The sequence below is a fragment of the Lactuca virosa genome, chromosome 1 (assembly GCF_052849685.1).
Source record: "Lactuca virosa cultivar CGN04683 chromosome 1, Lactuca_virosa_CGN04683_v6, whole genome shotgun sequence".
In the NCBI taxonomy this organism is placed as follows: Eukaryota; Viridiplantae; Streptophyta; class Magnoliopsida; order Asterales; family Asteraceae; genus Lactuca; species Lactuca virosa.
Window position 1 is genome coordinate 263,753,825 of NC_136426.1, and position 18,520 is coordinate 263,772,344.

At 47.0% G+C, this 18,520-nt stretch overlaps 53 non-coding genes across 53 annotated transcripts; all 53 read left to right on the plus strand.

Moving 5' to 3' along the window:
- Positions 1-209: 209 nt before the first annotated feature.
- Positions 210-328, plus strand: LOC145149301 (5S ribosomal RNA). Its single transcript, XR_013730151.1, has one exon. It is a non-coding gene; the product is annotated as a 5S ribosomal RNA (ribosomal RNA).
- Positions 329-558: 230 nt separating this feature from the next.
- Positions 559-677, plus strand: LOC145155938 (5S ribosomal RNA). Its single transcript, XR_013736365.1, has one exon. It is a non-coding gene; the product is annotated as a 5S ribosomal RNA (ribosomal RNA).
- A 221-nt stretch (positions 678-898) lies between these two features.
- On the plus strand, positions 899-1,017 carry LOC145155522 (5S ribosomal RNA). The gene has a single exon (XR_013735957.1). It is a non-coding gene; the product is annotated as a 5S ribosomal RNA (ribosomal RNA).
- Positions 1,018-1,246: 229 nt separating this feature from the next.
- Positions 1,247-1,365, plus strand: LOC145139495 (5S ribosomal RNA). Its single transcript, XR_013721924.1, has one exon. It is a non-coding gene; the product is annotated as a 5S ribosomal RNA (ribosomal RNA).
- A 231-nt stretch (positions 1,366-1,596) lies between these two features.
- Positions 1,597-1,715, plus strand: LOC145144473 (5S ribosomal RNA). The gene has a single exon (XR_013725482.1). It is a non-coding gene; the product is annotated as a 5S ribosomal RNA (ribosomal RNA).
- Positions 1,716-1,945: 230 nt separating this feature from the next.
- LOC145151981 (5S ribosomal RNA) lies at positions 1,946-2,064 on the plus strand. The gene has a single exon (XR_013732520.1). It is a non-coding gene; the product is annotated as a 5S ribosomal RNA (ribosomal RNA).
- Positions 2,065-2,285: 221 nt separating this feature from the next.
- Positions 2,286-2,404, plus strand: LOC145151982 (5S ribosomal RNA). Its single transcript, XR_013732521.1, has one exon. It is a non-coding gene; the product is annotated as a 5S ribosomal RNA (ribosomal RNA).
- Positions 2,405-2,634: 230 nt separating this feature from the next.
- LOC145154085 (5S ribosomal RNA) lies at positions 2,635-2,753 on the plus strand. The gene has a single exon (XR_013734569.1). It is a non-coding gene; the product is annotated as a 5S ribosomal RNA (ribosomal RNA).
- Positions 2,754-2,983: 230 nt separating this feature from the next.
- LOC145155333 (5S ribosomal RNA) lies at positions 2,984-3,102 on the plus strand. The gene has a single exon (XR_013735779.1). It is a non-coding gene; the product is annotated as a 5S ribosomal RNA (ribosomal RNA).
- Positions 3,103-3,338: 236 nt separating this feature from the next.
- LOC145152495 (5S ribosomal RNA) lies at positions 3,339-3,457 on the plus strand. The gene has a single exon (XR_013733024.1). It is a non-coding gene; the product is annotated as a 5S ribosomal RNA (ribosomal RNA).
- Positions 3,458-3,689: 232 nt separating this feature from the next.
- LOC145144474 (5S ribosomal RNA) lies at positions 3,690-3,808 on the plus strand. The gene has a single exon (XR_013725483.1). It is a non-coding gene; the product is annotated as a 5S ribosomal RNA (ribosomal RNA).
- A 229-nt stretch (positions 3,809-4,037) lies between these two features.
- LOC145151983 (5S ribosomal RNA) lies at positions 4,038-4,156 on the plus strand. Its single transcript, XR_013732522.1, has one exon. It is a non-coding gene; the product is annotated as a 5S ribosomal RNA (ribosomal RNA).
- A 228-nt stretch (positions 4,157-4,384) lies between these two features.
- Positions 4,385-4,503, plus strand: LOC145145002 (5S ribosomal RNA). The gene has a single exon (XR_013725996.1). It is a non-coding gene; the product is annotated as a 5S ribosomal RNA (ribosomal RNA).
- A 230-nt stretch (positions 4,504-4,733) lies between these two features.
- Positions 4,734-4,852, plus strand: LOC145147243 (5S ribosomal RNA). The gene has a single exon (XR_013728151.1). It is a non-coding gene; the product is annotated as a 5S ribosomal RNA (ribosomal RNA).
- Positions 4,853-5,085: 233 nt separating this feature from the next.
- Positions 5,086-5,204, plus strand: LOC145154086 (5S ribosomal RNA). Its single transcript, XR_013734570.1, has one exon. It is a non-coding gene; the product is annotated as a 5S ribosomal RNA (ribosomal RNA).
- Positions 5,205-5,435: 231 nt separating this feature from the next.
- On the plus strand, positions 5,436-5,554 carry LOC145143614 (5S ribosomal RNA). Its single transcript, XR_013724643.1, has one exon. It is a non-coding gene; the product is annotated as a 5S ribosomal RNA (ribosomal RNA).
- A 230-nt stretch (positions 5,555-5,784) lies between these two features.
- Positions 5,785-5,903, plus strand: LOC145155334 (5S ribosomal RNA). The gene has a single exon (XR_013735780.1). It is a non-coding gene; the product is annotated as a 5S ribosomal RNA (ribosomal RNA).
- Positions 5,904-6,146: 243 nt separating this feature from the next.
- Positions 6,147-6,265, plus strand: LOC145155668 (5S ribosomal RNA). The gene has a single exon (XR_013736097.1). It is a non-coding gene; the product is annotated as a 5S ribosomal RNA (ribosomal RNA).
- Positions 6,266-6,494: 229 nt separating this feature from the next.
- Positions 6,495-6,613, plus strand: LOC145151984 (5S ribosomal RNA). Its single transcript, XR_013732523.1, has one exon. It is a non-coding gene; the product is annotated as a 5S ribosomal RNA (ribosomal RNA).
- A 229-nt stretch (positions 6,614-6,842) lies between these two features.
- On the plus strand, positions 6,843-6,961 carry LOC145155335 (5S ribosomal RNA). Its single transcript, XR_013735781.1, has one exon. It is a non-coding gene; the product is annotated as a 5S ribosomal RNA (ribosomal RNA).
- A 250-nt stretch (positions 6,962-7,211) lies between these two features.
- Positions 7,212-7,329, plus strand: LOC145143497 (5S ribosomal RNA). The gene has a single exon (XR_013724528.1). It is a non-coding gene; the product is annotated as a 5S ribosomal RNA (ribosomal RNA).
- A 229-nt stretch (positions 7,330-7,558) lies between these two features.
- Positions 7,559-7,677, plus strand: LOC145151985 (5S ribosomal RNA). Its single transcript, XR_013732524.1, has one exon. It is a non-coding gene; the product is annotated as a 5S ribosomal RNA (ribosomal RNA).
- A 232-nt stretch (positions 7,678-7,909) lies between these two features.
- LOC145155398 (5S ribosomal RNA) lies at positions 7,910-8,028 on the plus strand. Its single transcript, XR_013735841.1, has one exon. It is a non-coding gene; the product is annotated as a 5S ribosomal RNA (ribosomal RNA).
- A 230-nt stretch (positions 8,029-8,258) lies between these two features.
- LOC145138452 (5S ribosomal RNA) lies at positions 8,259-8,377 on the plus strand. The gene has a single exon (XR_013721536.1). It is a non-coding gene; the product is annotated as a 5S ribosomal RNA (ribosomal RNA).
- A 231-nt stretch (positions 8,378-8,608) lies between these two features.
- LOC145144043 (5S ribosomal RNA) lies at positions 8,609-8,727 on the plus strand. Its single transcript, XR_013725064.1, has one exon. It is a non-coding gene; the product is annotated as a 5S ribosomal RNA (ribosomal RNA).
- Positions 8,728-8,959: 232 nt separating this feature from the next.
- Positions 8,960-9,078, plus strand: LOC145144475 (5S ribosomal RNA). The gene has a single exon (XR_013725484.1). It is a non-coding gene; the product is annotated as a 5S ribosomal RNA (ribosomal RNA).
- Positions 9,079-9,307: 229 nt separating this feature from the next.
- On the plus strand, positions 9,308-9,426 carry LOC145136149 (5S ribosomal RNA). The gene has a single exon (XR_013720259.1). It is a non-coding gene; the product is annotated as a 5S ribosomal RNA (ribosomal RNA).
- A 230-nt stretch (positions 9,427-9,656) lies between these two features.
- LOC145138706 (5S ribosomal RNA) lies at positions 9,657-9,775 on the plus strand. The gene has a single exon (XR_013721671.1). It is a non-coding gene; the product is annotated as a 5S ribosomal RNA (ribosomal RNA).
- Positions 9,776-10,004: 229 nt separating this feature from the next.
- On the plus strand, positions 10,005-10,123 carry LOC145139502 (5S ribosomal RNA). Its single transcript, XR_013721925.1, has one exon. It is a non-coding gene; the product is annotated as a 5S ribosomal RNA (ribosomal RNA).
- A 231-nt stretch (positions 10,124-10,354) lies between these two features.
- LOC145144476 (5S ribosomal RNA) lies at positions 10,355-10,473 on the plus strand. The gene has a single exon (XR_013725485.1). It is a non-coding gene; the product is annotated as a 5S ribosomal RNA (ribosomal RNA).
- Positions 10,474-10,703: 230 nt separating this feature from the next.
- LOC145144477 (5S ribosomal RNA) lies at positions 10,704-10,822 on the plus strand. Its single transcript, XR_013725486.1, has one exon. It is a non-coding gene; the product is annotated as a 5S ribosomal RNA (ribosomal RNA).
- Positions 10,823-11,051: 229 nt separating this feature from the next.
- On the plus strand, positions 11,052-11,170 carry LOC145136156 (5S ribosomal RNA). The gene has a single exon (XR_013720263.1). It is a non-coding gene; the product is annotated as a 5S ribosomal RNA (ribosomal RNA).
- A 230-nt stretch (positions 11,171-11,400) lies between these two features.
- LOC145144138 (5S ribosomal RNA) lies at positions 11,401-11,519 on the plus strand. Its single transcript, XR_013725155.1, has one exon. It is a non-coding gene; the product is annotated as a 5S ribosomal RNA (ribosomal RNA).
- A 229-nt stretch (positions 11,520-11,748) lies between these two features.
- Positions 11,749-11,867, plus strand: LOC145139509 (5S ribosomal RNA). Its single transcript, XR_013721926.1, has one exon. It is a non-coding gene; the product is annotated as a 5S ribosomal RNA (ribosomal RNA).
- A 231-nt stretch (positions 11,868-12,098) lies between these two features.
- Positions 12,099-12,217, plus strand: LOC145141880 (5S ribosomal RNA). Its single transcript, XR_013722992.1, has one exon. It is a non-coding gene; the product is annotated as a 5S ribosomal RNA (ribosomal RNA).
- Positions 12,218-12,447: 230 nt separating this feature from the next.
- Positions 12,448-12,566, plus strand: LOC145155337 (5S ribosomal RNA). Its single transcript, XR_013735783.1, has one exon. It is a non-coding gene; the product is annotated as a 5S ribosomal RNA (ribosomal RNA).
- A 225-nt stretch (positions 12,567-12,791) lies between these two features.
- Positions 12,792-12,910, plus strand: LOC145152496 (5S ribosomal RNA). Its single transcript, XR_013733025.1, has one exon. It is a non-coding gene; the product is annotated as a 5S ribosomal RNA (ribosomal RNA).
- A 231-nt stretch (positions 12,911-13,141) lies between these two features.
- On the plus strand, positions 13,142-13,260 carry LOC145144478 (5S ribosomal RNA). Its single transcript, XR_013725487.1, has one exon. It is a non-coding gene; the product is annotated as a 5S ribosomal RNA (ribosomal RNA).
- A 230-nt stretch (positions 13,261-13,490) lies between these two features.
- Positions 13,491-13,609, plus strand: LOC145151986 (5S ribosomal RNA). Its single transcript, XR_013732525.1, has one exon. It is a non-coding gene; the product is annotated as a 5S ribosomal RNA (ribosomal RNA).
- Positions 13,610-13,835: 226 nt separating this feature from the next.
- Positions 13,836-13,954, plus strand: LOC145145003 (5S ribosomal RNA). The gene has a single exon (XR_013725997.1). It is a non-coding gene; the product is annotated as a 5S ribosomal RNA (ribosomal RNA).
- A 230-nt stretch (positions 13,955-14,184) lies between these two features.
- Positions 14,185-14,303, plus strand: LOC145147244 (5S ribosomal RNA). Its single transcript, XR_013728152.1, has one exon. It is a non-coding gene; the product is annotated as a 5S ribosomal RNA (ribosomal RNA).
- A 234-nt stretch (positions 14,304-14,537) lies between these two features.
- Positions 14,538-14,656, plus strand: LOC145154087 (5S ribosomal RNA). The gene has a single exon (XR_013734571.1). It is a non-coding gene; the product is annotated as a 5S ribosomal RNA (ribosomal RNA).
- Positions 14,657-14,887: 231 nt separating this feature from the next.
- Positions 14,888-15,006, plus strand: LOC145151988 (5S ribosomal RNA). The gene has a single exon (XR_013732527.1). It is a non-coding gene; the product is annotated as a 5S ribosomal RNA (ribosomal RNA).
- A 229-nt stretch (positions 15,007-15,235) lies between these two features.
- Positions 15,236-15,354, plus strand: LOC145155338 (5S ribosomal RNA). The gene has a single exon (XR_013735784.1). It is a non-coding gene; the product is annotated as a 5S ribosomal RNA (ribosomal RNA).
- A 229-nt stretch (positions 15,355-15,583) lies between these two features.
- On the plus strand, positions 15,584-15,702 carry LOC145154089 (5S ribosomal RNA). The gene has a single exon (XR_013734572.1). It is a non-coding gene; the product is annotated as a 5S ribosomal RNA (ribosomal RNA).
- Positions 15,703-15,932: 230 nt separating this feature from the next.
- On the plus strand, positions 15,933-16,051 carry LOC145138460 (5S ribosomal RNA). The gene has a single exon (XR_013721539.1). It is a non-coding gene; the product is annotated as a 5S ribosomal RNA (ribosomal RNA).
- A 231-nt stretch (positions 16,052-16,282) lies between these two features.
- LOC145144569 (5S ribosomal RNA) lies at positions 16,283-16,401 on the plus strand. The gene has a single exon (XR_013725581.1). It is a non-coding gene; the product is annotated as a 5S ribosomal RNA (ribosomal RNA).
- A 230-nt stretch (positions 16,402-16,631) lies between these two features.
- Positions 16,632-16,750, plus strand: LOC145144479 (5S ribosomal RNA). Its single transcript, XR_013725488.1, has one exon. It is a non-coding gene; the product is annotated as a 5S ribosomal RNA (ribosomal RNA).
- Positions 16,751-16,980: 230 nt separating this feature from the next.
- On the plus strand, positions 16,981-17,099 carry LOC145139164 (5S ribosomal RNA). Its single transcript, XR_013721844.1, has one exon. It is a non-coding gene; the product is annotated as a 5S ribosomal RNA (ribosomal RNA).
- Positions 17,100-17,324: 225 nt separating this feature from the next.
- LOC145155339 (5S ribosomal RNA) lies at positions 17,325-17,443 on the plus strand. Its single transcript, XR_013735785.1, has one exon. It is a non-coding gene; the product is annotated as a 5S ribosomal RNA (ribosomal RNA).
- A 250-nt stretch (positions 17,444-17,693) lies between these two features.
- Positions 17,694-17,811, plus strand: LOC145143498 (5S ribosomal RNA). Its single transcript, XR_013724529.1, has one exon. It is a non-coding gene; the product is annotated as a 5S ribosomal RNA (ribosomal RNA).
- A 229-nt stretch (positions 17,812-18,040) lies between these two features.
- LOC145155340 (5S ribosomal RNA) lies at positions 18,041-18,159 on the plus strand. Its single transcript, XR_013735786.1, has one exon. It is a non-coding gene; the product is annotated as a 5S ribosomal RNA (ribosomal RNA).
- Positions 18,160-18,402: 243 nt separating this feature from the next.
- LOC145143499 (5S ribosomal RNA) lies at positions 18,403-18,520 on the plus strand. The gene has a single exon (XR_013724530.1). It is a non-coding gene; the product is annotated as a 5S ribosomal RNA (ribosomal RNA).

The following is an 18,520-nucleotide window of genomic DNA, read 5'->3' on the forward strand; positions in this document are numbered from 1 at the left end:
CGTTTTTTTAGATTTTACGTGCGGTTTTTTTTGTTTTTTTTTTCTTTCTTGCTATTTCGATGCTCGGGTGGCCTCCGCTTCATGGTTCATGGTTTTCATATTTTTGGAACGGAGCCGATCGGTCTCGTGGGTCCCACGCCACGCGTACGAAAACAAAGGAGGTTCTGCGTCTTTTAAGACATAAAAGCAATAAGCATGGATAATATTTCGGGTGCGATCATACCGGCACTAATGCACTGGATCCCATCAGAAGTCCGCAGTTAAGCGTGCTTGGGCGAGAGTAGTACTAGGATGGGTGACCCCCTGGGAAGTCCTCATGTTGCACCCCTTTTTTCGTTGCCCGTTTGCGTTTTTTTAGATTTTACGTGCGGTTTTTTTTTTGTTTTTTTTTTCTTTCTTGCTATTTCTATGCTTGGGTGGCCTCCGCTTCATGGTTCATGGTTTTCGTATTTTTGGAACGGAGCCGATCGGTCTCGTGGGTCCCACGCCTCGCGTACGAAAACAAAGGAGGTTCTGCGTCTTTTAAGACATAAAAGCAATAAACATGGATAGTATTTCGGGTGCGATCATACCAGCACTAATGCATCGGATCCCATCAGAACTCCGCAGTTAAGCGTGCTTGGGCGAGAGTAGTACTAGGATGGGTGACCCCCTGGGAAGTCCTCGTGTTGCACCCCCCTTTTTCGTTGCCTGTTTGCGTTTTTTTTAGATTTTACGTGCGGTTTTTTTTTTCTTTCTTGCTGTTTCTATGCTCGGGTGGCCTCCGCTTCATGGTTGATGGTTTTCGTATTTTTGGAACGGAGCCGATCGGTCACGTGGGTCCCACGCCTCGCGTACGAAAACAAAGGAGGTTCTGCGTCTTTTAAGACATAAAAGCAATAAGCATGGATAGTATTTCGGGTGCGATCATACCAGCACTAATGCACCGGATCCCATCAGAACTCCGCAGTTAAGCGTGCTTGGGCGAGAGTAGTACTAGGATGGTTGACCCCCTGGGAAGTCCTCGTGTTGCACCCCTTTTTTCGTTGCCCGTTTGCGTTTTTTTAGATTTTACGTGCGGTTTTTTTTTTGTTTTTTTTTCTTTCTTGCTATTTCTATGCTCGGGTGGCCTCCGCTTCATGGTTCATGGTTTTCTTATTTTTGGAACGGAGCCGATCGGTCACGTGGGTCCCACGCCTCGCTTACGAAAACAAAGGAGGTTCTGTGTCTTTTAAAACATAAAAGCAATAAGCATGGATAGTATTTCGGGTGCGATCATACCAGCACTAATGCACCGGATCCCATCAGAACTCCGCAGTTAAGCGTTCTTGGGCGAGAGTAGTACTAGGATGGGTGACCCCCTGGGAAGTCCTCGTGTTGCACCCCCCCTTTTTCGTTGCCCGTTTGCGTTTTTTTAGATTTTACGTGCGGTTTTTTTTTGTTTTTTTTTTCTTTCTTGCTATTTCTATGCTCGGGCGGCCTCCGCTTCATGGTTCATGGTTTTCGTATTTTTGGAACGGAGCCGATCGGTCTCGTGGGTCCCACGCCACGCGTACGAAAACAAAGGAGGTTCTGCGTCTTTTAAGACATAAAAGCAATAAGCATGGATAATATTTCGGGTGCGATCATACCGGCACTAATGCACCGGATCCCATCAGAAGTCCGCAGTTAAGCGTGCTTGGGCGAGAGTAGTACTAGGATGGGTGACCCCCTGGGAAGTCCTCGTGTTGCACCCCTTTTTTCGTTGCCCGTTTGCGTTTTTTTAGATTTTACGTGCGGTTTTTTTTTTGTTTTTTTTTTCTTTCTTGCTATTTCTATGCTTGGGTGGCCTCCGCTTCATGGTTCATGGTTTTCGTATTTTTGGAACGGAGCCGATCGGTCTCGTGGGTCCCACGCCTCGCGTACGAAAACAAAGGAGGTTCTGCGTCTTTTAAGACATAAAAGCAATAAACATGGATAGTATTTCGGGTGCGATCATACCAGCACTAATGCACCGGATCCCATCAGAACTCCGCAGTTAAGCGTGCTTGGGCGAGAGTAGTACTAGGATGGGTGACCCCCTGGGAAGTCCTCGTGTTGCACCCCCCTTTTTCGTTGCCTGTTTGCGTTTTTTTTAGATTTTACGTGCGGTTTTTTTTTTCTTTCTTGCTGTTTCTATGCTCGGGTGGCCTCCGCTTCATGGTTGATGGTTTTCGTATTTTTGGAACGGAGCCGATCGGTCACGTGGGTCCCACGCCTCGCGTACGAAAACAAAGGAGGTTCTGCGTCTTTTAAGACATAAAAGCAATAAGCATGGATAGTATTTCGGGTGCGATCATACCAGCACTAATGCACCGGATCCCATCAGAACTCCGCAGTTAAGCGTGCTTGGGCGAGAGTAGTACTAGGATGGGTGACCCCCTGGGAAGTCCTCGTGTTGCACCCCCCTTTTTCGTTGCCTGTTTGCGTTTTTTTTAGATTTTACGTGCGGTTTTTTTTTGTTTTTTTTTCTTTCTTGCTATTTCTATGCTCGGGTGGCCTCCGCTTCATGGTTCATGGTTTTCGTATTTTTGGAACGGAGCCGATCGGTCACGTGGGTCCCACGCCTCGCGTACGAAAACAAAGGAGGTTCTGCGTCTTTTAAGACATAAAAGCAATAAGCATGGATAGTATTTCGGGTGCGATCATACCAGCACTAATGCACCGGATCCCATCAGAACTCCGCAGTTAAGTGTGCTTGGGCGAGAGTAGTACTAGGATGGGTGACCCCCTGGGAAGTCCTCGTGTTGCACCCCCCTTTTTCGTTGCCCGTTTGCGTTTTTTTAGATTTTACGTGCGGTTTTTTTTTTGTTTTTTTTTCTTTCTTGCTATTTCTATGCTCGGGTGGCCTCCGCTTCATGGTTCATGGTTTTCGTATTTTTGCAACGGAGCCGATCGGTCACGTGGGTCCCACGTCTCGCGTACGAAAACAAAGGAGGTTCTGCGTCTTTTAAGACATAAAAGCAATAATCATGAATAGTATTTCGGGTGCGATCATACCAGCACTAATGCACCGGATTCCATCAGAACTCCGCAGTTAAGCGTGCTTGGGCGAGAGTAGTACTAGGATGGGTGACCCCCTGGGAAGTCCTCGTGTTGCACCCCTTTTTTCGTTGCCCGTTTGCGTTTTTTTAGATTTTACGTGCGGTTTTTTTTTTGTTTTTTTTTCTTTCTTGCTATTTCTATGCTCGGGTGGCCTCCGCTTCATGGTTCATGGTTCATGGTTTTCGTATTTTTGGAACGGAGCCGATCGGTCTCGTGGGTCCCACGCCTCGCGTACGAAAACAAAGGAGGTTCTGCGTCTTTTAAGACATAAAAGCAATAAGCATGGATAGTATTTCGGGTGCGATCATACCGGCACTAATGCACCGGATCCCATCAGAACTCCGCAGTTAAGCGTGCTTGGGCGAGAGTAGTACTAGGATGGGTGACCCCCTGGGAAGTCCTCGTGTTGCACCCCCCCTTTTTCGTTGCCCGTTTGCGTTTTTTTAGATTTTACGTGCGGTTTTTTTTTGTTTTTTTTTTTCTTTCTTGCTATTTCTATGCTCGGGTGGCCTCCGCTTCATGGTTCATGGTTTTCGTATTTTTGGAACGGAGCCGATCGGTCTCGTGGGTCCCACGCCACGCGTACGAAAACAAAGGAGGTTCTGCGTCTTTTAAGACATAAAAGCAATAAGCATGGATAATATTTCGGGTGCGATCATACCGGCACTAATGCACCGGATCCCATCAGAAGTCCGCAGTTAAGCGTGCTTGGGCGAGAGTAGTACTAGGATGGGTGACCCCCTGGGAAGTCCTCGTGTTGCACCCCTTTTTTCGTTGCCCGTTTGCGTTTTTTTAGATTTTACGTGCGGTTTTTTTTTGTTTTTTTTTTCTTTCTTGCTATTTCTATGCTCGGGTGGCCTCCGCTTCATGGTTCATGGTTTTCGTATTTTTGGAACGGAGCCGATCGGTCTCGTGGGTCCCACGCCTCGCGTACGAAAACAAAGGAGGTTATGCGTCTTTTAAGACATAAAAGCAATAAACATGGATAGTATTTCGGGTGCGATCATACCAGCACTAATGCACCGGATCCCATCAGAACTCCGCAGTTAAGCGTGCTTGGGCGAGAGTAGTACTAGGATGGGTGACCCCCTGGGAAGTCCTCGTGTTGCACCCCCCTTTTTCGTTGCCTGTTTGCGTTTTTTTAGATTTTACGTGCGGTTTTTTTTTTTTTTTTTTCTTTCTTGCTGTTTCTATGCTCGGGTGGCCTCCGCTTCATGGTTGATGGTTTTCGTATTTTTGGAACGGAGCCGATCGGTCACGTGGGTCCCACGCCTCGCGTACGAAAACAAAGGAGATTCTGCGTCTTTTAAGACATAAAAGCAATAAGCATGGATAGTATTTCGGGTGCGATCATACCAGCACTAATGCACCGGATCCCATCAGAACTCCGCAGTTAAGCGTGCTTGGGCGAGAGTAGTACTAGGATTGGTGACCCCCTGGGAAGTCCTCGTGTTGCACCCCCCTTTTTCGTTGCCTGTTTGCGTTTTTTTTAGATTTTACGTGCGGTTTTTTTTTGTTTTTTTTTCTTTCTTGCTATTTCTATGCTCGGGTGGCCTCCGCTTCATGGTTCATGGTTTTCATATTTTTGGAACGTAGCCGATCGGTCACGTGGGTCCCACGCCTCGCGTACGAAAACAAAGGAGGTTCTGCGTCATTTAAGACATAAAAGCAATAAGCATGGATAGTATTTCGGGTGCGATCATACCAGCACTAATGCACCGGATCGCATCAGAACTTCGCAGTTAAGTGTGCTTGGGCGAGAGTAGTACTAGGATGGGTGACCCCCTGGGAAGTCCTCGTGTTGCACCCCCCTTTTTCGTTGCCCGTTTGCGTTTTTTTAGATTTTACGTGCGGTTTTTTTTTTTTTGTTTTTTTTTCTTTCTTGCTATTTCTATGCTCGGGTGGCCTCCGCTTCATGGTTCATGGTTTTCGTATTTTTGCAACGGAGCCGATCGGTCACGTGGGTCCCACGCCTCGCGTACGAAAACAAAGGAGGTTCTGCGTCTTTTAAGACATAAAAGCAATAAGCATGGATAGTATTTCGGGTGCGATCATACCAGCACTAATGCACCGGATCCCATCAGAACTCCGCAGTTAAGTGTGCTTGGGCGAGAGTAGTACTAGGATGGGTGACCCCCTGGGAAGTCCTCGTGTTGCACCCCCCTTTTTCGTTGCCTGTTTGCGTTTTTTTTAGATTTTACGTGCGGTTTTTTTTTGTTTTTTTTTTCTTTCTTGCTATTTCTATGCTCGGGTGGCCTCCGCTTCATGGTTCATGGTTTTCGTATTTTTGGAACGGAGCCGATCGGTCACGTGGGTCCCACGCCTCGCTTACGAAAACAAAGGAGGTTCTGCGTCTTTTAAGACATAAAAGCAATAAGCATGGATAGTATTTCGGGTGCGATCATACCAGCACTAATGCACCGGATCCCATCAGAACTCCGCAGTTAAGCGTGCTTGGGCGAGAGTAGTACTAGGATGAGTGACCCCCTGGGAAGTCCTCGTGTTGCACCCCCCCTTTTTCGTTGCCTGTTTGCGTTTTTTTTAGATTTTACGTGCCGTTTTTTTTGTTTTTTTTTCTTTCTTGCTATTTCTATGCTCGGGTGGCCTCCGCTTCATGGTTCATGGTTTTCGTATTTTTGGAACGGAGCCGATCGGTCACGTGGGTCCCACGCCTCGCGTACGAAAACAAAGGAGGTTCTGCGTCTTTTAAGACATAAAAGCAATAATCATGAATAGTATTTCGGGTGCGATCATACCAGCACTAATGCACCGGATTCCATCAGAACTCCGCAGTTAAGCGTGCTTGGGCGAGAGTAGTACTAGGATGGGTGACCCCCTGGGAAGTCCTCGTGTTGCACCCCTTTTTTCGTTGCCCGTTTGCGTTTTTTTAGATTTTACGTGCGGTTTTTTTTTTGTTTTTTTTTCTTTCTTGCTATTTCTATGCTCGGGTGGCCTCCGCTTCATGGTTCATGGTTCATGGTTCATGGTTTTCGTATTTTTGGAACGGAGCCGATCGGTCTCGTGGGTCCCACGCCTCGCGTACGAAAACAAAGGAGGTTCTGCGTCTTTTAAGACATAAAAGCAATAAGCATGGATAGTATTTCGGGTGCGATCATACCAGCACTAATGCACCGGATCCCATCAGAACTCCGCAGTTAAGCGTGCTTGGGCGAGAGTAGTACTAGGATGGGTGACCCCCTGGGAAGTCCTCGTGTTGTACCCCCTTTTTCGTTGCCTGTTTGCGTTTATTTTAGATTTTAGGTGCGGTTTTTTTTTGTTTTTTTTTCTTTCTTGCTATTTCTATGCTCGGGTGGCCTCCGCTTCATGGTTCATGGTTTTCGTATTTTTGGAACGGAGCCGATCGGTCACGTGGGTCCCACGCCTCGCTTACGAAAACAAAGGAGGTTCTGCGTCTTTTAAGACATAAAAGCAATAAGCATGGATAGTATTTCGGGTGCGATCATACCAGCACTAATGCACCGGATCCCATCAGAACTCCGCAGTTAAGCGTGCTTGGGCGAGAGTAGTACTAGGATGGGTGACCCCCTGGGAAGTCCTCGTGTTGCACCCCCTTTTTTCGTTGCCTGTTTGCGTTTTTTTTAGATTTTACGTGCGGTTTTTTTTGTTTTTTTTTCTTTCTTGCTATTTCTATGCTCGGGTGGCCTCCGCTTCATGGTTCATGGTTTTCGTATTTTTGGAACGGAGCCGATCGGTCACGTGGGTCCCACGCCTCGCGTACGAAAACAAAGGAGGTTCTGCGTCTTTTAAGACATAAAAGCAATAATCATGAATTGTATTTCGGGTGCGATCATACCAGCACTAATGCACCGGATTCCATCAGAACTCCGCAGTTAAGCGTGCTTGGGCGAGAGTAGTACTAGGATGGGTGACCCCCTGGGAAGTCCTCGTGTTGCACCCCTTTTTTCGTTGCCCGTTTGCGTTTTTTTAGATTTTACGTGCGGTTTTTTTTTTGTTTTTTTTTCTTTCTTGCTATTTCGATGCTCGGGTGGCCTCCGCTTCATGGTTCATGGTTCATGGTTCATGGTTCATGGTTTTCGTATTTTTGGAACGGAGCCGATCGGTCTCGTGGGTCCCACGCCTCGCGTACGAAAACAAAGGAGGTTCTGCGTCTTTTAAGACATAAAAGCAATAAGCATGGATAGTATTTCGGGTGCGATCATACCAGCACTAATGCACCGGATCCCATCAGAACTCCGCAGTTAAGCGTGCTTGGGCGAGAGTAGTACTAGGATGGGTGACCCCTGGGAAGTCCTCGTGTTGCACCCCTTTTTTCGTTGCCCGTTTGCGTTTTTTTAGATTTTACGTGCGGTTTTTTTTTTGTTTTTTTTTCTTTCTTGCTATTTCTATGCTCGGGTGGCCTCCGCTTCATGGTTCATGGTTTTCGTATTTTTGGAACGGAGCCGATCGGTCTCGTGGGTCCCACGCCTCGCGTACGAAAACAAAGGAGGTTCTGCGTCTTTTAAGACATAAAAGCAATAATCATGAATAGTATTTCGGGTGCGATCATACCAGCACTAATGCACCGGATCCCATCAGAACTCCGCAGTTAAGCGTGCTTGGGCGAGAGTAGTACTAGGATGGGTGACCCCCTGGGAAGTCCTCGTGTTGCACCCCCTTTTTCGTTGCCCGTTTGCGTTTTTTTTAGATTTTACGTGCTGTTTTTTTTTTTTGTTTTTTTTTCTTTCTTGCTGTTTCTATGCTCGGGTGGCCTCCGCTTCATGGTTGATGGTTTTCGTATTTTTGGAACGGAGCCAATCGGTCACGTGGGTCCCACGCCTCGCGTACGAAAACAAAGGAGGTTCTGCGTCTTTTAAGACATAAAAGCAATAAGCATGGATAGTATTTTGGGTGCGATCATACCAGCACTAATGCACCGGATCCCATCAGAACTCCGCAGTTAAGCGTGCTTGGGCGAGAGTAGTACTAGGATGGGTGACCCCCTGGGAAGTCTTCGTGTTGCACCCCCCTTTTTCGTTGCCTGTTTGCGTTTTTTTTAGATTTTACGTGCGGTTTTTTTTTGTTTTTTTTTCTTTCTTGCTATTTCTATGCTCGGGTGGCCTCCGCTTCATAATTCATGGTTTTCGTATTTTTGGAACGGAGCCGATCGGTCACGTGGGTCCCACGCCTCGCTTACGAAAACAAAGGAGGTTCTGCGTCTTTTAAGACATAAAAGCAATAAGCATGGATAGTATTTCGGGTGCGATCATACCAGCACTAATGCACCGGATCCTATCAGAACTCCGCAGTTAAGCGTGCTTGGGCGAGAGTAGTACTAGGATGGGTGACCCCCTGGGAAGTCCTCGTGTTGCACCCCCCTTTTTCGTTGCCTGTTTGCGTTTTTTTTAGATTTTACGTGCGGTTTTTTTTTGTTTTTTTTTTCTTTCTTGCTATTTCTATGCTCGAGTGGCCTCCGCTTCATGGTTCATGGTTTTCGTATTTTTGGAACGGAGCCGATCGGTCACGTGGGTCCCACGCCTCGCTTACGAAAACAAAGGAGGTTCTGCGTCTTTTAAAACATAAAAGCAATAAGCATGGATAGTATTTCGGGTGCGATCATACCAGCACTAATGCACCGGATCCCATCAGAAGTCCGCAGTTAAGCGTGCTTGGGCGAGAGTAGTACTAGGATGGGTGACCCCCTGGGAAGTCCTCGTGTTGCACCCCCACTTTTTCGTTGCCCGTTTGCGTTTTTTTAGATTTTACGTGCGTTTTTTTTTTTGTTTTTTTTTTCTTTCTTGCTATTTCTATGCTCGGGTGGCCTCCGCTTCATGGTTCATGGTTTTCGTATTTTTGGAACGGAGCCGATCGGTCTCGTGGGTCCCACGCCACGCGTACGAAAACAAAGGAGGTTCTGCGTCTTTTAAGACATAAAAGCAATAAGCATGGATAATATTTCGGGTGCGATCATACCGGCACTAATGCACCGGATCCCATCAGAAGTCCGCAGTTAAGCGTGCTTGGGCGAGAGTAGTACTAGGATGGGTGACCCCCTGGGAAGTCCTCGTGTTGCACCCCTTTTTTCGTTGCCCGTTTGCGTTTTTTTAGATTTTACGTGCGGTTTTTTTTTTGTTTTTTTTTCTTTCTTGCTATTTCTATGCTCGGGTGGCCTCCGCTTCATGGTTCATGGTTTTCGTATTTTTGGAACGGAGCCGATCGGTCTCGTGGGTCCCACGCCTCGCGTACGAAAACAAAGGAGGTTCTGCGTCTTTTAAGACATAAAAGCAATAAACATGGATAGTATTTCGGGTGCGATCATACCAGCACTAATGCACCGGATCCCATCAGAACTCCGCAGTTAAGCATGCTTGGGCGAGAGTAGTACTAGGATGGGTGACCCCCTGGGAAGTCCTCGTGTTGCACCCCCCTTTTTCGTTGCCTGTTTGCGTTTTTTTTAGATTTTACGTGCAGTTTTTTTTTGTTTTTTTTTCTTTCTTGCTATTTCTATGCTCGGGTGGCCTCCGCTTCATGGTTCATGGTTTTCGTATTTTTGGAACGGAGCCGATCGGTCACGTGGGTCCCACGCCTCGCTTACGAAAACAAAGGAGGTTCTGCGTCTTTTAAGACATAAAAGCGATAAGCATGGATAGTATTTCGGGTGCGATCATACCAGCACTAATGCACCGGATCCCATTAGAACTCCGCAGTTAAGCGTGCTTGGGCGAGAGTAGTACTAGGATGGTTGACCCCCTGGGAAGTCCTCGTGTTGCACCCCTTTTTTCGTTGCCCGTTTGCGTTTTTTTAGATTTTACGTGCGGTTTTTTTTTTGTTTTTTTTTCTTTCTTGCTATTTCTATGCTCGGGTGGCCTCCGCTTCATGGTTCATGGTTTTCTTATTTTTGGAACGGAGCCGATCGGTCACGTGGGTCCCACGCCTCGCTTACGAAAACAAAGGAGGTTCTGTGTCTTTTAAAACATAAAAGCAATAAGCATGGATAGTATTTCGGGTGCGATCATACCAGCACTAATGCACCGGATCCCATCAGAACTCCGCAGTTAAGCGTTCTTGGGCGAGAGTAGTACTAGGATGGGTGACCCCCTGGGAAGTCCTCGTGTTGCACCCCCCCTTTTTCGTTGCCCGTTTGCGTTTTTTTAGATTTTACGTGCGGTTTTTTTTTGTTTTTTTTTTCTTTCTTGCTATTTCTATGCTCGGGTGGCCTCCGCTTCATGGTTCATGGTTTTCGTATTTTTGGAACGGAGCCGATCGGTCTCGTGGGTCCCACGCCACGCGTACGAAAACAAAGGAGGTTCTGCGTCTTTTAAGACATAAAAGCAATAAGCATGGATAATATTTCGGGTGCGATCATACCGGCACTAATGCACCGGATCCCATCAGAAGTCCGCAGTTAAGCGTGCTTGGGCGAGAGTAGTACTAGGATGGGTGACCCCCTGGGAAGTCCTCGTGTTGCACCCCTTTTTTCGTTGCCCGTTTGCGTTTTTTTAGATTTTACGTGCGTTTTTTTTTTTGTTTTTTTTTTCTTTCTTGCTATTTCTATGCTCGGGTGGCCTCCGCTTCATGGTTCATGGTTTTCGTATTTTTGGAACGGAGCCGATCGGTCTCGTGGGTCCCACGCCACGCGTACGAAAACAAAGGAGGTTCTGCGTCTTTTAAGACATAAAAGCAATAAGCATGGATAATATTTCGGGTGCGATCATACCGGCACTAATGCACCGGATCCCATCAGAAGTCCGCAGTTAAGCGTGCTTGGGCGAGAGTAGTACTAGGATGGGTGACCCCCTGGGAAGTCCTCGTGTTGCACCCCTTTTTTCGTTGCCCGTTTGCGTTTTTTTAGATTTTACGTGCGGTTTTTTTTTTGTTTTTTTTTCTTTCTTGCTATTTCTATGCTCGGGTGGCCTCCGCTTCATGGTTCATGGTTTTCGTATTTTTGGAACGGAGCCGATCGGTCTCGTGGGTCCCACGCCTCGCGTACGAAAACAAAGGAGGTTCTGCGTCTTTTAAGACATAAAAGCAATAAACATGGATAGTATTTCGGGTGCGATCATACCAGCACTAATGCACCGGATCCCATCAGAACTCCGCAGTTAAGCATGCTTGGGCGAGAGTAGTACTAGGATGGGTGACCCCCTGGGAAGTCCTCGTGTTGCACCCCCCTTTTTCGTTGCCTGTTTGCGTTTTTTTTAGATTTTACGTGCAGTTTTTTTTTGTTTTTTTTTCTTTCTTGCTATTTCTATGCTCGGGTGGCCTCCGCTTCATGGTTCATGGTTTTCGTATTTTTGGAACGGAGCCGATCGGTCACGTGGGTCCCACGCCTCGCTTACGAAAACAAAGGAGGTTCTGCGTCTTTTAAGACATAAAAGCAATAAGCATGGATAGTATTTCGGGTGCGATCATACCAGCACTAATGCACCGGATCCCATCAGAACTCCGCAGTTAAGCGTGCTTGGGCGAGAGTAGTACTAGGATGGTTGACCCCCTAGGAAGTCCTCGTGTTGCACCCCTTTTTTCGTTGCCCGTTTGCGTTTTTTTAGATTTTACGTGCGGTTTTTTTTTTGTTTTTTTTTCTTTCTTGCTATTTCTATGCTCGGGTGGCCTCCGCTTCATGGTTCATGGTTTTCTTATTTTTGGAACGGAGCCGATCGGTCACGTGGGTCCCACGCCTCGCTTACGAAAACAAAGGAGGTTCTGTGTCTTTTAAAACATAAAAGCAATAAGCATGGATAGTATTTCGGGTGCGATCATACCAGCACTAATGCACCGGATCCCATCAGAACTCCGCAGTTAAGCGTTCTTGGGCGAGAGTAGTACTAGGATGGGTGACCCCCTGGGAAGTCCTCGTGTTGCACCCCCCCTTTTTCGTTGCCCGTTTGCGTTTTTTTAGATTTTACGTGCGGTTTTTTTTTGTTTTTTTTTTCTTTCTTGCTATTTCTATGCTCGGGTGGCCTCCGCTTCATGGTTCATGGTTTTCGTATTTTTGGAACGGAGCCGATCGGTCTCGTGGGTCCCACGCCACGCGTACGAAAACAAAGGAGGTTCTGCGTCTTTTAAGACATAAAAGCAATAAGCATGGATAGTATTTCGGGTGCGATCATACCAGCACTAATGCACCGGATCCCATCAGAACTCCGCAGTTAAGTGTGCTTGGGCGAGAGTAGTATTAGGATGGGTGACCCCCTGGGAAGTCCTCGTGTTGCACCCCCCTTTTTCGTTGCCCGTTTGCGTTTTTTTAGATTTTACGTGCGGTTTTTTTTTTGTTTTTTTTTCTTTCTTGCTATTTCTATGCTCGGGTGGCCTCCGCTTCATGGTTCATGGTTTTCGTATTTTTGCAACGGAGCCGATCGGTCACGTGGGTCCCACGTCTCGCGTACGAAAACAAAGGAGGTTCTGCGTCTTTTAAGACATAAAAGCAATAATCATGAATAGTATTTCGGGTGCGATCATACCAGCACTAATGCACCGGATTCCATCAGAACTCCGCAGTTAAGCGTGCTTGGGCGAGAGTAGTACTAGGATGGGTGACCCCCTGGGAAGTCCTCGTGTTGCACCCCTTTTTTCGTTGCCCGTTTGCGTTTTTTTAGATTTTACGTGCGGTTTTTTTTTCTTTCTTGCTATTTCTATGCTCGGGTGGCCTCCGCTTCATGGTTCATGGTTCATGGTTTTCGTATTTTTGGAACGGAGCCGATCGGTCTCGTGGGTCCCACGCCTCGCGTACGAAAACAAAGGAGGTTCTGCGTCTTTTAAGACATAAAAGCAATAAGCATGGATAGTATTTCGGGTGCGATCATACCGGCACTAATGCACCGGATCCCATCAGAACTCCGCAGTTAAGCGTGCTTGGGCGAGAGTAGTACTAGGATGGGTGACCCCCTGGGAAGTCCTCGTGTTGCACCCCCCCTTTTTCGTTGCCCGTTTGCGTTTTTTTAGATTTTACGTGCGGTTTTTTTTTGTTTTTTTTTTCTTTCTTGCTATTTCTATGCTCGGGTGGCCTCCGCTTCATGGTTCATGGTTTTCGTATTTTTGGAACGGAGCCGATCGGTCTCGTGGGTCCCACGCCACGCGTACGAAAACAAAGGAGGTTCTGCGTCTTTTAAGACATAAAAGCAATAAGCATGGATAATATTTCGGGTGCGATCATACCGGCACTAATGCACCGGATCCCATCAGAAGTCCGCAGTTAAGCGTGCTTGGGCGAGAGTAGTACTAGGATGGGTGACCCCCTGGGAAGTCCTCGTGTTGCACCCCTTTTTTCGTTGCCCGTTTGCGTTTTTTTAGATTTTACGTGCGGTTTTTTTTTTGTTTTTTTTTTCTTTCTTGCTATTTCTATGCTCGGGTGGCCTCCGCTTCATGGTTCATGGTTTTCGTATTTTTGGAACGGAGCCGATCGGTCTCGTGGGTCCCACGCCTCGCGTACGAAAACAAAGGAGGTTATGCGTCTTTTAAGACATAAAAGCAATAAACATGGATAGTATTTCGGGTGCGATCATACCAGCACTAATGCACCGGATCCCATCAGAACTCCGCAGTTAAGCGTGCTTGGGCGAGAGTAGTACTAGGATGGGTGACCCCCTGGGAAGTCCTCGTGTTGCACCCCCCTTTTTCGTTGCCTGTTTGCGTTTTTTTAGATTTTACGTGCGGTTTTTTTTTTTTTTTTCTTTCTTGCTGTTTCTATGCTCGGGTGGCCTCCGCTTCATGGTTGATGGTTTTCGTATTTTTGGAACGGAGCCGATCGGTCACGTGGGTCCCACGCCTCGCGTACGAAAACAAAGGAGGTTCTGCGTCTTTTAAGACATAAAAGCAATAAGCATGGATAGTATTTCGGGTGCGATCATACCAGCACTAATGCACCGGATCCCATCAGAACTCCGCAGTTAAGCGTGCTTGGGCGAGAGTAGTACTAGGATTGGTGACCCCCTGGGAAGTCCTCGTGTTGCACCCCCCTTTTTCGTTGCCTGTTTGCGTTTTTTTTAGATTTTACGTGCGGTTTTTTTTTGTTTTTTTTTCTTTCTTGCTATTTCTATGCTCGGGTGGCCTCCGCTTCATGGTTCATGGTTTTCATATTTTTGGAACGTAGCCGATCGGTCACGTGGGTCCCACGCCTCGCGTACGAAAACAAAGGAGGTTCTGCGTCATTTAAGACATAAAAGCAATAAGCATGGATAGTATTTCGGGTGCGATCATACCAGCACTAATGCACCGGATCGCATCAGAACTTCGCAGTTAAGTGTGCTTGGGCGAGAGTAGTACTAGGATGGGTGACCCCCTGGGAAGTCCTCGTGTTGCACCCCCCTTTTTCGTTGCCCGTTTGCGTTTTTTTAGATTTTACGTGCGGTTTTTTTTTTTTTTGTTTTTTTTTCTTTCTTGCTATTTCTATGCTCGGGTGGCCTCCGCTTCATGGTTCATGGTTTTCGTATTTTTGCAACGGAGCCGATCGGTCACGTGGGTCCCACGCCTCGCGTACGAAAACAAAGGAGGTTCTGCGTCTTTCAAGACATAAAAGCAATAAGCATGGATAGTATTTCGGGTGCGATCATACCAGCACTAATGCACCGGATCCCATCAGAACTCCGCAGTTAAGTGTGCTTGGGCGAGAGTAGTACTAGGATGGGTGACCCCCTGGGAAGTCCTCGTGTTGCACCCCCCTTTTTCGTTGCCTGTTTGCGTTTTTTTTAGATTTTACGTGCGGTTTTTTTTTGTTTTTTTTTTCTTTCTTGCTATTTCTATGCTCGGGTGGCCTCCGCTTCATGGTTCATGGTTTTCGTATTTTTGGAACGGAGCCGATCGGTCACGTGGGTCCCACGCCTCGCTTACGAAAACAAAGGAGGTTCTGCGTCTTTTAAGACATAAAAGCAATAAGCATGGATAGTATTTCGGGTGCGATCATACCAGCACTAATGCACCGGATCCCATCAGAACTCCGCAGTTAAGCGTGCTTGGGCGAGAGTAGTACTAGGATGGGTGACCCCCTGGGAAGTCCTCGTGTTGCACCCCCCTTTTTCGTTGCCTGTTTGCGTTTTTTTTAGATTTTACGTGCCGTTTTTTTTGTTTTTTTTTCTTTCTTGCTATTTCTATGCTCGGGTGGCCTCCGCTTCATGGTTCATGGTTTTCGTATTTTTGGAACGGAGCCGATCGGTCACGTGGGTCCCACGCCTCGCGTACGAAAACAAAGGAGGTTCTGCGTCTTTTAAGACATAAAAGCAATAATCATGAATAGTATTTCGGGTGCGATCATACCAGCACTAATGCACCGGATTCCATCAGAACTCCGCAGTTAAGCGTGCTTGGGCGAGAGTAGTACTAGGATGGGTGACCCCCTGGGAAGTCCTCGTGTTGCACCCCTTTTTTCGTTGCCCGTTTGCGTTTTTTTAGATTTTACGTGCGGTTTTTTTTTTGTTTTTTTTTCTTTCTTGCTATTTCTATGCTCGGGTGGCCTCCGCTTCATGGTTCATGGTTTTCGTATTTTTGGAACGGAGCCGATCGGTCTCGTGGGTCCCACGCCTCGCGTACGAAAACAAAGGAGGTTCTGCGTCTTTTAAGACATAAAAGCAATAAGCATGGATAGTATTTCGGGTGCGATCATACCAGCACTAATGCACCGGATCCCATCAGAACTCCGCAGTTAAGTGTGCTTGGGCGAGAGTAGTACTAGGATGGGTGACCCCCTGGGAAGTCCTCGTGTTGCACCCCCTTTTTCGTTGCCCGTTTGCGTTTATTTTAGATTTTAGGTGCGGTTTTTTTTTGTTTTTTTTTTCTTTCTTGCTATTTCTATGCTCGGGTGGCCTCCGCTTCATGGTTCATGGTTTTCGTATTTTTGGAACGGAGCCGATCGGTCACGTGGGTCCCACGCCTCGCTTACGAAAACAAAGGAGGTTCTGCGTCTTTTAAGACATAAAAGCAATAAGCATGGATAGTATTTCGGGTGCGATCATACCAGCACTAATGCACCGGATCCTATCAGAACTCCGCAGTTAAGCGTGCTTGGGCGAGAGTAGTACTAGGATGGGTGACCCCCTGGGAAGTCCTCGTGTTGCACCCCCCTTTTTCGTTGCCTGTTTGCGTTTTTTTTAGATTTTACGTGCGGTTTTTTTTTGTTTTTTTTTTCTTTCTTGCTATTTCTATGCTCGAGTGGCCTCCGCTTCATGGTTCATGGTTTTCGTATTTTTGGAACGGAGCCGATCGGTCACGTGGGTCCCACGCCTCGCTTACGAAAACAAAGGAGGTTCTGCGTCTTTTAAAACATAAAAGCAATAAGCATGGATAGTATTTCGGGTGCGATCATACAAGCACTAATGCACCGGATCCCATCAGAACTCCGCAGTTAAGCGTGCTTGGGCGAGAGTAGTACTAGGATGGGTGACCCCCTGGGAAGTCCTCGTGTTGCACCCCCACTTTTTCGTTGCCCGTTTGCGTTTTTTTAGATTTTACGTGCGTTTTTTTTTTGTTTTTTTTTCTTTCTTGCTATTTCTATGCTCGGGTGGCCTCCGCTTCATGGTTCATGGTTTTCGTATTTTTGGAACGGAGCCGATCGGTCTCGTGGGTCCCACGCCACGCGTACGAAAACAAAGGAGGTTCTGCGTCTTTTAAGACATAAAAGCAATAAGCATGGATAATATTTCGGGTGCGATCATACCGGCACTAATGCACCGGATCCCATCAGAAGTCCGCAGTTAAGCGTGCTTGGGCGAGAGTAGTACTAGGATGGGTGACCCCCTGGGAAGTCCTCGTGTTGCACCCCTTTTTTCGTTGCCCGTTTGCGTTTTTTTAGATTTTACGTGCGGTTTTTTTTTTGTTTTTTTTTTCTTTCTTGCTATTTCTATGCTCGGGTGGCCTCCGCTTCATGGTTCATGGTTTTCGTATTTTTGGAACGGAGCCGATCGGTCACGTGGGTCCCACGCCTCGCTTACGAAAACAAAGGAGGTTCTGCGTCTTTTAAGACATAAAAGCAATAAGCATGGATAGTATTTCGGGTGCGATCATACCAGCACTAATGCAACGGATCCCATCAGAACTCCGCAGTTAAGCGTGCTTGGGCGAGAGTAGTACTAGGATGGGTGACCCCCTGGGAAGTCCTCGTGTTGCACCCCCTTTTTTCGTTGCCTGTTTGCGTTTTTTTTAGATTTTACGTGCGGTTTTTTTTTTTTTTCTTTCTTGCTATTTCTATGCTCGGGTGGCCTCCGCTTCATGGTTCATGGTTTTCGTATTTTTGGAACGGAGCCGATCGGTCACGTGGGTCCCACGCCTCGCGTACGAAAACAAAGGAGGTTCTGCGTCTTTTAAGACATAAAAGCAATAATCATGAATTGTATTTCGGGTGCGATCATACCAGCACTAATGCACCGGATTCCATCAGAACTCCGCAGTTAAGCGTGCTTGGGCGAGAGTAGTACTAGGATGGGTGACCCCCTGGGAAGTCCTCGTGTTGCACCCCTTTTTTCGTTGCCCGTTTGCGTTTTTTTAGATTTTACGTGCGGTTTTTTTTTTGTTTTTTTTTCTTTCTTGCTATTTCTATGCTCGGGTGGCCTCCGCTTCATGGTTCATGGTTCATGGTTCATGGTTCATGGTTTTCGTATTTTTGGAACGGAGCCGATCGGTCTCGTGGGTCCCACGCCTCGCGTACGAAAACAAAGGAGGTTCTGCGTCTTTTAAGACATAAAAGCAATAAGCATGGATAGTATTTCGGGTGCGATCATACCAGCACTAATGCACCGGATCCCATCAGAACTCCGCAGTTAAGCGTGCTTGGGCGAGAGTAGTACTAGGATGGGTGACCCCTGGGAAGTCCTCGTGTTGCACCCCTTTTTTCGTTGCCCGTTTGCGTTTTTTTAGATTTTACGTGCGGTTTTTTTTTTGTTTTTTTTTCTTTCTTGCTATTTCTATGCTCGGGTGGCCTCCGCTTCATGGTTCATGGTTTTCGTATTTTTGGAACGGAGCCGATCGGTCACGTGGGTCCCACGCCTCGCGTACGAAAACAAAGGAGGTTCTGCGTCTTTTAAGACATAAAAGCAATAATCATGAATAGTATTTCGGGTGCGATCATACCAGCACTAATGCACCGGATTCCATCAGAACTCCGCAGTTAAGCGTGCTTGGGCGAGAGTAGTACTAGGATGGGTGACCCCCTGGGAAGTCCTCGTGTTGCACCCCTTTTTTCGTTGCCCGTTTGCGTTTTTTTAGATTTTACGTGCGGTTTTTTTTTTGTTTTTTTTTCTTTCTTGCTATTTCTATGCTCGGGTGGCCTCCGCTTCATGGTTCATGGTTCATGGTTCATGGTTTTCGTATTTTTGGAACGGAGCCGATCGGTCTCGTGGGTCCCACGCCTCGCGTACGAAAACAAAGGAGGTTCTGCGTCTTTTAAGACATAAAAGCAATAAGCATGGATAGTATTTCGGGTGCGATCATACCAGCACTAATGCACCGGATCCCATCAGAACTCCGCAGTTAAGCGTGCTTGGGCGAGAGTAGTACTAGGATGGGTGACCCCTGGGAAGTCCTCGTGTTGCACCCC